Here is an 18519-nt window from a genome sequence, read left to right as displayed (position 1 = left end):
AAAGACAGAAATTGCATCGGGGTTGAATATAACGGGCACCATGCGGACTTTTCTCCATGGGAGTAATGTCTCAAACTGTCTACTCTTTGATCGATACCTGGAACACCAGTTGTAGTTTCCGAAGCACATCTGGAGGCTTCCTGTAATCTGTGGACGTTCGGAGTTTTGATGAAAGACAGAAATTGCATCTGGATTGAATATAACGGGCACCATGCGGACTTTTCTCCCTGGGAGTAATGTCTCAAACTGTCTACTCTTTGATCGATTCCTGGAACACCAGTAGTAGTTTCCGAAGCACATCTGGAGGCTTCCTGTAATCTGTGGACGTTCAGAGTTTTGATGAAATACAGAAATTGCATCGGAATTGAATATAACGGGCACCATGCGGACTTTACTCCATGGAAGTAATGTCTCAAACTGTCTACTCTTTGATCGATTCCTGGGACACCAGTAGTAGTTTCCGAAGCACATCTGGAGGCTTTCTGTAATCTGTGGACCTTCAGATTATTGATGAAAGAGAGAAATTGCATCGGGATTGAATATAACGGGCACCATGCGGACTTTTCTCCATGGGAGTAATGTCTCAAACTGTCTACCCTTTGCTCGATTCCTGGAACACCAGTAGTTGTTTCCGAAGCACATCTGGAGGCTTCCTGCAATCTGTGGACGTTCAGAGTTTTGATGAAAGACAGAAATTGCATTGGGGTTGAATATAACGGGCACCATGCGGAGTTTTCTCCATTGGAGTAATGTCTCAAACTGTCTACTCTGTGATCGATTCCTGGAACACCAGTAGTAGTTTCCGAACCACATCTGGAGGCTTCCTGTAATCTGTGGACGTTCAGAGTTTTGATGAAAGACAGAAATTGCATCGGCATTGAATATAACGGGCACCATGCGGACTTTTCTCCCTGGGAGTAATGTCTCAAACTGTCTACTCTTTGATCGATTCCTGGAACACCAGTAGTAGTTTCCGAAGCACATCTGGAGGCTTCCTGTAATCTGTGGACGTTCAGAGTTTTGTTGAAAGACAGAAATTGCATCGGGGTTGAATATAACGGGCACCATGCGGACTTTTCTCCACGGGAGTAATGTCTCAAACTCTCTACCCTTTGCTCGATTCCTGGAACACCAGTAGTTGTTTCCGAAGCACATCTGGAGGCTTCCTGTAATCTGTGGACGTTCAGAGTTTTGATGAAAGACAGAAATTGTATCGGGGTTGAATATAACGGGCACCATGCGGAGTTTTCTCCATTGGAGTAATGTCTCAAACTGTCTACTCTGTGATCGATTCCTGGAACACCAGTAGTAGTTTCCGAAGCACATCTGGAGGCTTCCTGTAATCTGTGGACGTTCAGAGTTTTGATGAAAGACAGAAATTGCATCGGCATTGAATATAACGGGCACCATGCGGACTTTTCTCCTGGGAGTAATGTCTCAAACTGTCTACTCTTTGATCGATTCCTGGAACACCAGTAGCAGCTTCCGAAGCACATCAGGAGGCTTCCTGTAATCTGTGGACGTTCAGAGTTTTGATGAAAGACAGAAATTGCATCGGGGTTGAATATAACGGGCACCATGCGGACTTTTCTCCATGGGAGTAATGTCTCAAACTGTCTACTCTTTGATCGATTCCTGGAACACCAGTAGTAGTTTCCGAAGCACATCTGGAGGCTTCCTGTAATCTGTGGACGTTCAGAGTTTTGATGAAAGACAGGAATTGCATCGGGGTTGAATATAACGGGCACCATGCGGACTTTTCTCCATGTGAGTAATGTCTCAAACTGAGTACTCTTTGATCGATTCCTGGAACACCAGTAGTAGTTTCCGAAGCACATCTGGAGGCTTCCTGTAATCTGTGGACGTTCAGAGATTTGATGAAAGACAGAAATTGCATCGGGGTTGAATATAACGGGCACCATGCGGACTTTTCTCCATGGGAGTAATGTCTCAAACTGTCTACTCTTTGATCGATTCCTGGAACACCAGTAGTAGTTTCCGAAGCACATCTGGAGGCTTCCTGTAATCTGTGGACGTTCAGAGTTTTGATGAAAGACAGAAATTGCATCGGGATTGAATATAACGGGCACCATGCGGACTTTTCTCCATGGGAGTAATGTCTCAAACTGTCTACTCTTTGATCGATTCCTGGAACACCAGTAGTAGTTTCCGAAGCACATCTGGAGGCATCCTGTAATCTGTGGACGTTCAGAGTTTAGATGAAAGGCATAAATTGCATCGGGATTGAATATAACGGGCACCATGCGGACATTTCTCCATGGGAGTAATGTCTCAAACTGTCTACTCTTTGATCGATTCCTGGAACACCAGTAGTAGTTTCCGAAGCACATCTGTAGGCTTCCTGTAATCTGTGGACGTTCAGAGTTTTGATGAAAGACATAAATTGCATCGGGATTGAATATAACGGGCACCATGCGGACTTTTCTCCATGGAAGTAATGTCACAAACTGTCTACTCTTTGATCGATTCCTGGGACACCAGTAGCAGTTTCCGAAGCACATCTTTAAGCTTCGTGTAATCTGTGGACGTGCAGAGTTTTGATGAAAGACAGAAATTGCATCGGGATTGAATATAACGGGCACCATGCAGACTTTTCTCCATGGGAGTAATGTCTCAAACTGTCTACTCTTTGATCGATTCCTGGAACACCAGTAGTAGTTTCCAAAGCACATCTGGAGGCTTCCTGTAATCTGTGGACGTTCAGAGCATTGATGAAAGAGAGAAATTGCATCGGGATTGAAAATAACGGGCACCATGCGGACTTTTCACCATGGGAGTAATGTCTCAAACTGTCTACCCTTTGCTCGATTCCTGGAAAACCAGTAGTAGTTTCCGAAGCACATCTGGAGGCTTCCTGTAATCTGTGGACGTTCAGAGTTTTGATGAAAGACAGAAATTGCATCGGGGTTGAATATAACGGGCACCATGCGGACTTTTCTCCATGGGAGTAATGTCTCAAACTGTCTACTCTTTGATCGATTCCTGGAACACCAGTAGTAGTTTCCGAAGCACATCTGGAGGCTTCCTGTAATCTGTGGACGTTCGGAGTTTTGATGAAAGACAGAAATTGCATCTGGATTGAATATAACGGGCACCATGCGGACTTTTCTCCCTGGGAGTAATGTCTCAAACTGTCTACTCTTTGATCGATTCCTGGAACACCAGTAGTAGTTTCCGAAGCACATCTGGAGGCTTCCTGTAATCTGTGGACGTTCAGAGTTTTGATGAAAGACAGAAATTGCATCGGAATTGAATATAACGGGCACCATGCGGACTTTTCTCCATGGAAGTAATGTCTCAAACTGTCTACTCTTTGATCGATTCCTGGGACACCAGTAGTAGTTTCCGAAGCACATCTGGAGGCTTTCTGTAATCTGTGGACCTTCAGAGTATTGATGAAAGAGAGAAATTGCATCGGGATTGAATATAACGGGCACCATGCGGACTTTCCTCCATGGGAGTAATGTCTCAAACTGTCTACCCTTTGCTCGATTCCTGGAACACCAGTAGTTGTTTCCGAAGCACATCTGGAGGCTTCCTGTAATATGTGGACGTTCAGAGTTTTGATGAAAGACAGAAATTGCATCGTGATTGAATATAACGGGCACCATGCGGAGTTTTCTCCATTGGAGTAATGTCTCAAACTGTCTACTCTGTGATCGATTCCTGGAACACCAGTAGTAGTTTCCGAACCACATCTGGAGGCTTCCTGTAATCTGTGGACGTTCAGAGTTTTGATGAAAGACAGAAATTGCATCGGCATTGAATATAACGGGCACCATGTTGACTTTTCTCCCTGGGAGTAATGTCTCAAACTGTCTACTCTTTGATCGATTCCTGAAACACCAGTAGTAGTTTCCGAAGCACATCTGGAGGCTTCCTGTAATCTGTGGACGTTCAGAGTTTTGATGAAAGACAGAATTTGCATCGGGATTGAATATAACGGGCACCATTCGGACTTTTCTCCATGGGAGTAATGTCTCAAACTGTCTACTCTTTGATCGATTCCTGGAACACCAGTAGTAGTTTCCGAAGCACATCTGGAGGCATCCTGTAATCTGTGGACGTTCAGAGTTTAGATGAAAGGCATAAATTGCATCGGGATTGAATATAACGGGCACCATGCCGACTTTTCTCCATGGGAGTAATGTCTCAAACTGTCTACTCTTTGATCGATTCCTGGGACACCAGTAGTAGTTTCCGAAGCACATCTGGAGGCTTCCTGTAATCTGTGGACGTTAAGAGTTTTGATGAAAGACATAAATTGCATCGCGATTGAATATAATGGGCACCATGAGGACTTTTCTCCATGGGAGTAATATCTCAAACTGCCTACTCTTTGATCGATTCCTGGAACACCAGTAGTAGTTTCCGAAGCACATCTGGAGGCTTCCTGTAATCTGTGGACGTTCAGAGTTTTGGTGAAAGACAGAAATTGCATCGGGGTTGAATATAACGATCACCATGCGGACTTTTCTCCATGGGAGTAATGTCTCAAACTGTCTACTCTTTGATCGATTCCTGGGACACCAGTAGTAGTTTCCGAAGCACATCTGGAGGCTTCCTGTAATCTGTGCACATTTAGAGTATTGATGAAAGAGAGAAATTGCATCGGGATTGAAAATAACGGGCACCATGCGGACTTTTCTCCATGGGAGTAATGTCTCAAACTGTCTACCCTTTGCTCGATTCCTGGAAAACCAGTTGTAGTTTCCGAAGCACATCTGGAGGCTTCCTGTAATCTGTGGACGTTCAGAGTTTTGATGAAAGACAGAAATTGCATCGGGGTTGAGTATAACGGGCACCATGCGGACTTTTCTCCATGGGAGTAATGTCTCAAACTGTCTACTCTTTGATCGATTCCTGGAACACCAGTTGTAGTTTGCGAAGCACATCTGGAGGCTTCCTGTAATCTGTGGACGTTCGGAGTTTTGATGAAAGACAGAAATTGCATCTGGATTGAATATAACGGGCACCATGCGGACTTTTCTCCCTGGGAGTAATGTCTCAAACTGTCTACTCTTTGATCGATTCCTGGAACACCAGTAGTAGTTTCCGAAGCACACCTGGAGGCTTCCTGTAATCTGTGGACGTTCAGAGTTTTGATGAAATACAGAAATTGCATCGGAATTGAATATAACGGGCACCATGCGGACTTTACTCCATGGAAGTAATGTCTCAAACTGTCTACTCTTTGATCGATTCCTGGGACACCAGTAGTAGTTTCCGAAGCACATCTGGAGGCTTTCTGTAATCTGTGGACCTTCAGAGTATTGATGAAAGAGAGAAATTGCATCGGGATTGAATATAACGGGCACCATGCGGACTTTTCTCCATGGGAGTAATGTCTCAAACTGTCTACCCTTTGCTCGATTCCTGGAACACCAGTAGTTGTTTCCGAAGCACATCTGGAGGCTTCCTGCAATCTGTGGACGTTCAGAGTTTTGATGAAAGACAGAAATTGCATTGGGGTTGAATATAACGGGCACCATGCGGAGTTTTCTCCATTGGAGTAATGTCTCAAACTGTCTACTCTGTGATCGATTCCTGGAACACCAGTAGTAGTTTCCGAACCACATCTGGAGGCTTCCTGTAATCTGTGGACGTTCAGAGTTTTGATGAAAGACAGAAATTGCATCGGCATTGAATATAACGGGCACCATGCGGACTTTTCTCCCTGGGAGTAATGTCTCAAACTGTCTACTCTTTGATCGATTCCTGGAACACCAGTAGTAGTTTCCGAAGCACATCTGGAGGCTTCCTGTAATCTGTGGACGTTCAGAGTTTTGTTGAAAGACAGAAATTGCATCGGGGTTGAATATAACAGGCACCATGCGGACTTTTCTCCACGGGAGTAATGTCTCAAACTCTCTACCCTTTGCTCGATTCCTGGAACACCAGTAGTTGTTTCCGAAGCACATCTGGAGGCTTCCTGTAATCTGTGGACGTTCAGAGTTTTGATGAAAGACAGAAATTGCATCGGGGTTGAATATAACGGGCACCATGCGGAGTTTTCTCCATTGGAGTAATGTCTCAAACTGTCTACTCTGTGATCGATTCCTGGAACACCAGTAGTAGTTTCCGAAGCACATCTGGAGGCTTCCTGTAATCTATGGACGTTCAGAGTTTTGATGAAAGACAGAAATTGCATCGGCATTGAATATAACGGGCACCATGCGGACTTTTCTCCCTGGGAGTAATGTCTCAAACTGTCTACTCTTTGATCGATTCCTGGAACACCAGTAGTAGCTTCCGAAGCACATCTGGAGGCTTCCTGTAATCTGTGGACGTTCAGAGTTTTGATGAAAGACAGAAATTACATCGGGGTTGAATATAACGGGCACCATGCGGACTTTTCTCCATGGGAGTAATGTCTCAAACTGTCTACTCTTTGATCGATTCCTGGAACACCAGTAGTAGTTTCCGAAGCACATCTGGAGGCTTCCTGTAATCTGTGGACGTTCAGAGTTTTGATGAAAGACAGGAATTGCATCGGGGTTGAATATAACGGGCACCATGCGGACTTTTCTCCATGTGAGTAATGTCTCAAACTGAGTACTCTTTGATCAATTCCTGGAACACCAGTAGTAGTTTCCGAAGCACATCTGGAGGCTTCCTGTAATCTGTGGACGTTCAGAGATTTGATGAAAGACAGAAATTGCATCGGGGTTGAATATAACGGGCACCATGCGGACTTTTCTCCATGGGAGTAATGTCTCAAACTGTCTACTCTTTGATCGTTTCCTGGAACACCAGTAGTAGTTTCCGAAGCACATCTGGAGGCTTCCTGTAATCTGTGGACGTTCAGAGTTTTGATGAAAGACAGAAATTGCATCGGGATTGAATATAACGGGCACCATGCGGCCTTTTCTCCATGGGAGTAATGTCTCAAACTGTCTACTCTTTGATCGATTCCTGGAACACCAGTAGTAGTTTCCGAAGCACATCTGGAGGCATCCTGTAATCTGTGGACGTTCAGAGTTTAGATGAAAGGCATAAATTGCATCGGGATTGAATATAACGGGCACCATGCGGACATTTCTCCATGGGAGTAATGTCTCAAACTGTCTACTCTTTGATCGATTCCTGGAACATTAGTAGTAGTTTCCGAAGCACATCTGGAGGCTTCCTGTTATCTGTGGACGTTCAGAGTTTTGATGAAAGACAGAAATTGCATCGGGATTGAATATAACGGGCACCATGCGGACTTTTCTCCATGGATGTAATGTCTCAAACTGTCTACTCTTTGATCGATTCCTGGGACACCAGTAGCAGTTTCCGAAGCACATCTTTAAGCTTCGTGTAATCTGTGGACGTGCAGAGTTTTGATGAAAGACAGAAATTGCATCGGGATTGAATATAACGGGCACCATGCAGACTTTTCTCCATGGGAGTAATGTCTCAAACTGTCTACTCTTTGATCGATTCCTGGAACACCAGTAGTAGTTTCCAAAGCACATCTGGAGGCTTCCTGTAATCTGTGGACGTTCAGAGTATTGATGAAAGAGAGAAATTGCATCGGGATTGAAAATAACGGGCACCATGCGGCCTTTTCTCCATGGGAGTAATGTCTCAAACTGTCTACCCTTTGCTCGATTCCTGGAAAACCAGTAGTAGTTTCCGAAGCACATCTGGATGCTTCCTGTAATCTGTGGACGTTCAGAGTTTTGATGAAAGACAGAAATTGCATCGGGGTTGAATATAACGGGCACCATGCGGACTTTTCTCCATGGGAGTAATGTCTCAAACTATCTACTCTTTGATCGATTCCTGGAACACCAGTAGTAGTTTCCGAAGCACATCTGGAGGCTTCCTGTAATCTGTGGACGTTCGGAGTTTTGATGAAAGACAGAAATTGCATCTGGATTGAATATAACGGGCACCATGCGGACTTTTCTCCCTGGGAGTAATGTCTCAAACTGTCTACTCTTTGATCGATTCCTGGAACACCAGTAGTAGTTTCCGAAGCACATCTGGAGGCTTCCTGTAATCTGTGGACGTTCAGAGTTTTGATGAAAGACAGAAATTGCATCGGAATTGAATATAACGGGCACCATGCGGACTTTTCTCCATGGAAGTAATGTCTCAAACTGTCTACTCTTTGATCGATTCCTGGGACACCAGTAGTAGTTTCCGAAGCACATCTGGAGGCTTTCTGTAATCTGTGGACCTTCAGAGTATTGATGAAAGAGAGAAATTGCATCGGGATTGAATATAACGGGCACCATGCGGACTTTTCTCCATGGGAGTAATGTCTCAAACTGTCTACCCTTTGCTCGATTCCTGGAACACCAGTAGTTGTTTCCGAAGCACATCTGGAGGTTTCCTGTAATCTGTGGACGTTCAGAGTTTTGATGAAAGACAGAAATTGCATCGTGATTGAATATAACGGGCACCATGCGGAGTTTTCTCCATTGGAGTAATGTCTCAAACTGTCTACTCTGTGATCGATTCCTGGAACACCAGTAGTAGTTTCCGAACCACATCTGGAGGCTTCCTGTAATCTGTGGACGTTCAGAGTTTTGATGAAAGACAGAAATTGCATCGGCATTGAATATAACGGGCACCATGCGGACTTTTGTCCCTGGGAGTAATGTCTCAAACTGTCTACTCTTTGATCGATTCCTGGAACACCAGTAGTAGTTTCCGAAGCACATCTGGAGGCTTCCTGTAATCTGTGGACGTTCAGAGTTTTGATGAAAGACAGAAATTGCATCGTGGTTGAATATAACGGGCACCATGCGGACTTTTCTCCATGTGAGTAATGTCTCAAACTGAGTACTCTTTGATCGATTCCTGGAACACCAGTAGTAGTTTCCGAAGCAAATCTGGAGGCTTCCTGTAATCTGTGGACGTTCAGAGATTTGATGAAAGACAGAAATTGCATCGGGGTTGAATATAACGGGCACCATGCGGACTTTTCTCCGTGGGAGTAATGTCTCAAACTGCCTACTCTTTGATCGATTCCTGGAACACCTGTAGTAGTTTCCAAAGCACATCTGGAGGCTTCCTGTAATCTGTGGACGTTCAGAGTTTTGATGAAAGACAGAAATTGCATCGGGATTGAATATAACGGGCACCATTCGGACTTTTCTCCATGGGAGTAATGTCTCAAACTGTCTACTCTTTGATCGATTCCTGGAACACCAGTAGTAGTTTCCGAAGCACATCTGGAGGCATCCTGTAATCTGTGGACGTTCAGAGTTTAGATGAAAGGCATAAATTGCATCGGGATTGAATATAACGGGCACCATGCGGACTTTTCTCCATGGGAGTAATGTCTCAAACTGTCTACTCTTTGATCGATTCCTGGAACACCAGTAGTAGTTTCCGAAGCACATCTGGAGGCTTCCTGTTATCTGTGGACGTTCAGAGTTTAGATGAAAGACATAAATTGCATCGGGATTGAATATAACGGGCACCATGCGGACTTTTCTCCATGGAAGTAATGTCTCAAACTATTTACTCTTTGATCGATTCCTGGGACACCAGTAGCAGTTTCCGAAGCACATCTATAAGCTTCGTGTAATCTGTGGACGTGCAGAGTTTTGATGAAAGACAGAAATTGCATCGGGATTGAATATAACGGGCACCATGCAGACTTTTCTCCATGGGAGTAATGTCTCAAACTGTCTACTCTTTGATCGATTCCTGGAACACCAGTAGTAGTTTCCAAAACACATCTGGAGGCTTCCTGTCATCTGTGGACGTTCAGAATTTTGGTGAAAGACAGAAATTGCATCGGGGTTGAATATAACGGGCACCATGCGGACTTTTCTCCATGGGAGTAATGTCTCAAACTGTCTACTCTTTGATCACTTCCTGGGACACCAGTAGTAGTTTCCGAAGCACATCTGGAGGCTTCCTGTAATCTGTGCACATTCAGAGTATTGATGAAAGAAAGATATTGCATCTTGATTGAATATAACGGGCACCATGCGGACTTTTCTCCATGGGAGTAATGTCTCAAACTGTCTACCCTTTGAAACTCCCTGGCAGATTAAAACTGTGTGCCCGACCGAGACTCGAACTCGGGACCTTTGCCTTTCGCGGGCAAGTGCTCTACCAACTGAGCTACCGAAGCACGACTCACGCCCGGTACTCACAGCTTTACTTCTGCCAGTACCTCGTCTCCTACCTTCCAAACTTTACAGAAGCTCTCCTGCGAGACATGCAGAACTAACACTCCTGAAAGAAAGGATATTGCGGAGACATGGCTTAGCCACAGCCTGGGGGATGTTTCCAGAATGAGATTTTCACTCTGCAGCGAAGTGTGCGCTGATATGAAACTTCCTGGCAGATTAAAACTGTGTGCCCGACCAGGTCCCGAGTTCGAGTCTCGGTCGGGCACACAGTTTTAATCTGCCAGGAAGTTTCATATCAGCGCACACTCCGCTGCAGAGTGAAAATCTCATTCTGTCTACCCTTTGCTCGATTCCTGGAAAATCAGTTGTAGTTCCCGAAGTACATCTGGAGGCTTCCTGTAATCTGTGGACGTTCAGAGTTTTGATGAAAGACAGAAATTGCATCGGGATTGAATATAACGGGCACCATGCGGACTTTTCTCCCTGGGAGTAATGTCTCAAACTGTCTACTCTGTGATCGATTCCTGGAACACCAGTAGTAGTTTCCGAAGCACATCTGGAGGCTTCCTAGAATCTGTGGACGTTCAGAGTTTTGATGAAAGACATAAATTGCATCGGGATTGAATATAACGGGCACCATGCGGACTTTTCTCCATGGAAGTAATGTCTCAAACTGTCTACTCTTTGATCGATTCCTGGGACAACAGTAGTAGTTTCCGAAGCACATCTAAGGCTTCCTGTAGTCTGTGGACTTTCAGAGTTTTGATGAAAGACAGAAATTGCATCGGGATTGAATATAACGGGCACCATGCGGACTTTTCTCCATGGGACTAATGTCTCAAACTGTCTACTCTTTGATCGATTCCTGGAACACCAGTAGTAGTTTCCGAAGCACATCTGGAGGCTTCCTGTAATCTGTGGACGTTCAGAGTTTAGATGAAAGACATAAATTGCATCGGGATTGAATATAACGGGCACCATGAGGACTTTTCTCCATGGGAGTAATGTCTCAAACTGTCTACTATTTGATCGATTCCTGGAACACCAGTAGTAGTTTCCGAAGCACATCTGGAGGCTTCCTGTAATCTGTGGACGTTCAGAGTTTAGATGAAAGACATAAATTGCATCGGGATTGAATATAACGGGCACCATGAGGACTTTTCTCCATGGGAGTAATGTCTCAAGCTGTCTACTCTTTGATCACTTCCTGGGACACCAGTAGTAGTTTCCGAAGCACATCTGGAGGCTTCCTGTAATCTGTGCACATTCAGAGTATTGATGAAAGAGAGATATTGCATCGGGATTGAATATAACGGGCACCATGCATACTTTTCTCCATGGGAGTAATGTCTCAAACTGTCTACACTTTGCTCGATTCCTGGAAAACCAGTAGTAGTTCCCGAAGCACATCTGGAGGCTTCCTGTAATCTGTGGACGTTCAGAGTTTTGATGAAAGACAGTAATTGCATCGGGGTTGAATATAACGGGCACCATGCGGAGTTTTCTCCATGGGAGTAATGTCTCGAACTGTCTACTCTTTGATCGATTCCTGGAACACCAGTAGTAGTTTCCGAAGCACATCTGGAGGCTTCCTGTAATCTGTGGACGTTCAGAGTTTTGATGAAAGACAGAAATTGCATCGGGATTGAATATAACGGCCACCATGCGGACATTTCTCCCTGGGAGTAATGTCTCAAACTGTCTACTCTCTGATCGATTCCTGGAACACCAGTAGTAGTTTCCGAAGCACATCTGGAGGCTTCCTGTAATCTGTGGACGTTCAGAGTTTTGATGAAAGACATAAATTGCATCGGGATTGAATATAACGGGCACCATGCGGACTTTTCTCCGTGGAAGTAATGTCTCAAACTGTCTACACTTTGATCGATTCCTGGGACAACAGTAGTAGTTTCCGAAGCAAGTCTGGGGGCTTCCTGTAATCTGTGGACGTTCAGAGTTTTGATGAAAGACATAAATTGCATCGGGATTGAACATAACGGGCACCATGCGGACTTTTCTCCATGGAAGTAATGTCTCAAACTGTCTACTCTTTGATCACTTCCTGGGACACCAGTAGTAGTTTCCGAAGCACATCTGGAGGCTTCCTGTAATCTGTGCACATTCAGAGTATTGATGAAAGAGAGATATTGCATCGTGATTGAATATAACGGGCACCATGCGGACTTTTCTCCCTGGGAGTAATGTCTCAAACTGTCTACTCTGTGATCGATTCCTGGAACACCAGTAGTAGCTTCCGAAGCACATCTGGAGGCTTCCTGTAATCTGTGGACGTTCAGAGTTTTGATGAAAGACAGAAATTGCATCGGGATTGAATATAACGGGCACCATGCGGACTTTTCTCCATGGGAGTAATGTCTCAAGCTGTCTACTCTTTGATCACTTCCTGGGACACCAGTAGTAGTTTCCGAAGCACATCTGGAGGCTTCCTGTAATCTGTGCACATTCAGAGTGTTGATGAAAGAGAGATATTGCATCGTGATTGAATATAACGGGCACCATGCGGACTTTTCTCCCTGGGAGTAATGTCTCAAACTGTCTACTCTGTGATCGATTCCTGGAACACCAGTAGTAGCTTCCGAAGCACATCTGGAGGCTTCCTGTAATCTGTGGACGTTCAGAGTTTTGATGAAAGACATAAATTGCATCGGGATTGAATATAACGGGCACCATTCGGACTTTTCTCCATGGAAGTAATGTCTCAAACTGTCTACTCTTTGATCGATTCCTGGGACAACAGTAGTAGTTTCCGAAGCACATCTGGAAGCTTCGTGTAATCTGTGGACGTTCAGAGTTTTGATGAAAGACAGAAATTGCATCGGGATTGAATATAACGGGCACCATGCGGAGTTTTCTCCATGGGAGAAATGTCTCAAACTGTCTACTCTTTGATCGATTTCTGGAACACCAGTAGTAGTTTCCGAAGCACATCTGGAGGCTTCCTGTAATCTGTGGACGTTCAGAGTTTTGATGAAAGACAGAAATTGCATCTGGATTGAATATAACGGGCACCATGCGGACTTTTCTCCCTGGGAGTAATGTCTCAAACTGTCTACTCTTTGATCGATTCCTGGAACACCAGTAGTAGTTTCCGAAGCACATCTGGAGGCTTCCTGTAATCTGTGGACGTTCAGAGTTTTGATGAAAGACAGAAATTGCATCGGGGTTGAATATAACGGGCACCATGCGGACTTTTCTCCATGGGAGTAATGTCTCAAACTGAGTACTCTTTGATCGATTCCTGGAACACCAGTAGTAGTTTCCGAAGCTCATCTGGAGGCTTCCTGTAATCTGTGGACGTTCAGAGATTTGATGAAAGACAGAAATTGCATCGGGGTTGAATATAACGGGCACCATGCGGAGTTTTCTCCATGGGAGTAATGACTCAAACTGTGTACTCTTTGATCGATTTCTGGAACACCAGTAGTAGTTTCCGAAGCACATCTGGAGGCTTCCTGTAATCTGTGGACGTTCAGAGTTTTGATGAAAGACAGAAATTGCATCGGGGTTGAATATAACGGGCACCATGCGGACTTTTCTCCATGGGAGTAATGTCTCAAACATTCTACTCTTTGATCACTTCCTGGGACACCAGTAGTAGTTTCCGAAGCACATCTGGAGGCTTCCTGTAATCTGTGCACATTTAGAGTATTGATGAAAAAGAGAAATTGCATCGGGATTGAATATAACGGGCACCATGCGGACTTTTCTCCATGGGAGTAATGTCTCAAACTGTCTACCCTTTGCTCGATTCCTGGAAAACCAGTAGTTGTTTCCGAAGCACATCTGGAGGCTTCCTGTAATCTGTGGACGTTCAGAGTTTTGATGAAAGACAGAAATTGCATCGGGGTTCAATATAACGGGGACCATGCGTACTTTTCTCCATGGGAGTAATGTCTCAAACTGTCTACGCTTTTTTCGATTCCTTGAACACCAGTAGTAGTTTCCGAAGCACATCTGGAGGCTTCCTGTAATCTGTGGACGTTCAGAGTTTTGATGAAAGACAGAAAATGCATCGGGGTTGAATATAACGGGCACCATGCGGACTTTTCTCCTTGGGAGTAATGTCTCAAACTGAGTACTCTTTGATCGATTCCTGGAACACCAGTAGTAGTTTGCGAAGCACATCTGGAGGCTTCCTGTAATCTGTGGACGTTCAGAGTTTTGATGAAAGACAGAAATTGCATCGGGATTGAATATAACGGGCACCATTCGGACTTTTCTCCATGGAAGTAATGTCTCAAACTGTCTACTCTTTGATCGATTCCTGGGACAACAGTAGTAGTTTCCGAAGCACATCTGGAAGCTTCGTGTAATCTGTGGACGTTCAGAGTTTTGATGAAAGACAGAAATTGCATCGGGATTGAATATAACGGGCACCATGCGGAGTTTTCTCCATGGGAGAAATGTCTCAAACTGTCTACTCTTTGATCGATTTCTGGAACACCAGTAGTAGTTTCCGAAGCACATCTGGAGGCTTCCTGTAATCTGTGGACGTTCAGAGTTTTGATGAAAGACAGAAATTGCATCTGGATTGAATATAACGGGCACCATGCGGACTTTTCTCCCTGGGAGTAATGTCTCAAACTGTCTACTCTTTGATCGATTCCTGGAACACCAGTAGTAGTTTCCGAAGCACATCTGGAGGCTTCCTGTAATCTGTGGACGTTCAGAGTTTTTATGAAAGACAGAAATTGCATCGGGGTTGAATATAACGGGCACCATGCGGACTTTTCTCCATGGGAGTAATGTCTCAAACTGAGTACTCTTTGATCGATTCCTGGAACACCAGTAGTAGTTTCCGAAGCTCATCTGGAGGCTTCCTGTAATCTGTGGACGTTCAGAGATTTGATGAAAGACAGAAATTGCATCGGGATTGAATATAACGGGCACCATGTGGAGTTTTCTCCATGGGAGTAATGACTCAAACTGTGTACTCTTTGATCGATTTCTGGAACACCAGTAGTAGTTTCCGAAGCACATCTGGAGGCTTCCTGTAATCTGTGGACGTTCAGAGTTTTGATGAAAGACAGAAATTGCATCGGGGTTGAATATAACGGGCACCATGCGGACTTTTCTCCATGGGAGTAATGTCTCAAACATTCTACTCTTTGATCACTTCCTGGGACACCAGTAGTAGTTTCCGAAGCACATCTGGAGGCTTCCTGTAATCTGTGCACATTTAGAGTATTGATGAAAAACAGAAATTGCATCGGGATTGAATATAACGGGCACCATGCGGACTTTTCTCCATGGGAGTAATGTCTCAAACTGTCTACCCTTTGCTCGATTCCTGGAAAACCAGTAGTTGTTTCCGAAGCACATCTGGAGGCTTCCTGTAATCTGTGACGTTCACAGTTTTGATAAAAGACAGAAATTGCATCGGGGTTGAATATAACGGGCACCATGCGGAGTTTTCTCCATTGGAGTAATATCTCAAACTGTCTACTCTGTGATCGATTCCTGGAACACCAGTAGTAGTTTCCGAACCACATCTGGAGGCTTCCTGTAATCTGTGGACGTTCAGAGTTTTGATGAAAGACAGAAATTGCATCGGGATTGAATATAACGGGCACCATGCGGACTTTTATCCCTGGGAGTAATGTCTCAAACTGTCTACTCTTTGATCGATTCCTGGAACACCAGTAGTAGTTTCCGAAGCACATCTGGAGGCTTCCTGTAATCTGTGGACGTTCAGAGTTTTGATGAAAGACAGAAATTGCATCGGGGTTCAATATAACGGGGACCATGCGGACTTTTCTCCATGGGAGTAATGTCTCAAACTGTCTACGCTTTTTTCGATTCCTTGAACACCAGTAGTAGTTTCCGACGCACATCTGGAGGCTTCCTGTAATCTGTGGACGTTCAGAGTTTTGATGAAAGACAGAAAATGCATCGGGGTTGAATATAACGGGCACCATGCGGACTTTTCTCCTTGGGAGTAATGTCTCAAACTGAGTACTCTTTGATCGATTCCTGGAACACCAGTAGTAGTTTGCGAAGCACATCTGGAGGCTTCCTGTAATCTGTGGACGTTCAGAGATTTGATGAAAGACAGAAATTGTATCGGGGTTGAATATTACGGGCACCATGCGGACTTTTCTCCATGGGAGTAATGTCTCAAACTGTCTACTCTTTGATCGATTCCTGGAACACCAGTGGTAGTTTCCGAAACACATCTGGATGCTTCCTGTAATCTGTGGACGTTCACAGTTTTGATGAAAGACAGAAATTGCATCGGGATTGAATATAACGGGCACCATGCGGACTTTTCTCCATGGGAGTAATGTCTCAAACTGTCTACTCTTTGATCGATTCCTGGAACACCGGTAGTAGTTTCCGAAGCACATCTGGAGGCTTCCTGTAATCTGTGGACGTTCAGAGTTTAGATGAAAGACATAAATAGCATCGGGATTGAATATAACGGGCACCATGCGGACTTTTCTCCATGGGAGTAATGTCTCAAACTGTCTACTCTTTGATCGATTCCTGGAACACCAGTAGTAGTTTACGAAGCACATCTAGAGGCTTCCTGTTATCTGTGGACGTTCAGAGTTTTGATGAAAGACATAAATTGCATCGGGATTGAATATAACGGGCACCATGCGGACTTTTCTCCATGGAAGTAGTGTCTCAAACAGTCTACTCTTTGATCGATTCCTGGGACACCAGTAGCTGTTTCCGAAGCACATCTGGAAGCTTCGTGTAATCTGTGGACGTTCAGAGTTTTGATGAAAGACAGAAATTGCATCGGGATTGAATATAACGGGCACCATGCAGACTTTTCTCTATGGGAGTAATGTCACAAACTGTCTACTGTTTGATCGATTCCTGGAACACCAGTAGTAGTTTCCGAAGCACATCTGGAGGCTTCCTGTAACCTGTGGACGTTCAGAGTTTTGGTGAAAGACAGAAATTGCATCGGGGTTGAATATAACGGGCACCATGCAGTCTTTTCTCCATGGGAGTAATGTCTCGAACTGTCTACTCTTTGATCGATTCCTGGAACACCAGTAGTAGTTTCCGAAGCACATCTGGAGGCTTCCTGTAATCTGTGGACTTTCAGAGTTTTGATGAAAGACAGAAATTGCATCGGGATTGAATATAACGGGCACCATGCGGACTTTTCTCCCTGGGAGTAATGTCTCAAACTGTCTACTCTTTGATCGATTCCTGGAACACCAGTAGTAGTTTCCGAAGCACATCTGGAGGCTTCCTGTAATCTGTGGACGTTCAGAGTTTTGATGAAAGACATAAATTGCATCGGGATTGAATATAACGGGCACCATGCGGACTTTTCTCCATGGAAGTAATGTCTCAAACTGTCTACTCTTTGATCGATTCCTGGGTTACCAGTAGTAGTTTCCGAAGCACATCTGGAAGCTTCGTGTAATCTGTGGACGTTCAGAGTTTTGATGAAAGACAGAAATTGCATCGGGATTGAATATAACGGGCACCGTGCTGAGTTTTCTCCATGGGAGTAATGTCTCAAACTGTCTACTCTTTGATCGATTTCTGGAACACCAGTAGTAGTTTCCGAAGCACATCTGGAGGCTTCCTGTAATCTGTGGACGTTCAGAGTTTTGATGAAAGACAGAAATTGCATCGGGGTTGAATATAACGGGCAAAATGCGGACTTTTCTCCATGGGAGTAATGTCTCAAACTGTCTACTCTTTGATCACTTCCTGGTACACCAGTAGTAATTTCCGAAGCACATCTGGAGGCTTCCTGTAATCTGTGCACATTCAGAGTATTGATGAAAGAGAGAAATTGCATCGGGACTGAATATAACGGGCACCATGCGGACTTTTCTCCATGAGAGTAATGTCTCAAACTGTTTACCATTTGCTCGATTCCTGGAACACCAGTAGTAGTTTCCGAAGCACATCTGGAGGCTTCCTGTAATCTGTGGACGTTCACAGTTTTGATGAAAGACATAAATTGCATCGGGATTGAATATAACGGGCACCATGCGGACTTTTCTCCATGGAAGTAGTGTCTCAAACTGTCTACTCTTTGATCGATTCCTGGGACACCAGTAGCTGTTTCCGAAGCACATCTGGAAGCTTCGTGTAATCTGTGGACGTTCAGAGTTTTGATGAAAGACAGAAATTGCATCGGGGTTGAATATAACGGGCACCATGCGGACTTTTCTCCATGGGAGTAATGTCTCAAACTGAGTACACTTTGATCGATTCCTGGAACACCAGTAGTAGTTTCCGAAGCACATCTGGAGGCTTCCTGTAATCTGTGGACGTTCAGAGATTTGATGAAAGACAGAAATTGCATCGGGGTTGAATATTACGGGCACCATGCGGACTTTTCTCCATGGGAGTAATGTTTCAATTTGTCTACTCTTTGATCGATTCCTGGAACACCAGTGGTAGTTTCCGA

This window comes from Schistocerca gregaria, chromosome 11, assembly GCF_023897955.1.
Source record: "Schistocerca gregaria isolate iqSchGreg1 chromosome 11, iqSchGreg1.2, whole genome shotgun sequence".
In the NCBI taxonomy this organism is placed as follows: Eukaryota; Metazoa; Arthropoda; class Insecta; order Orthoptera; family Acrididae; genus Schistocerca; species Schistocerca gregaria.
The sequence above is the reverse complement of the archived record's forward strand: the minus strand, read 5'-3'. Positions refer to the sequence as shown.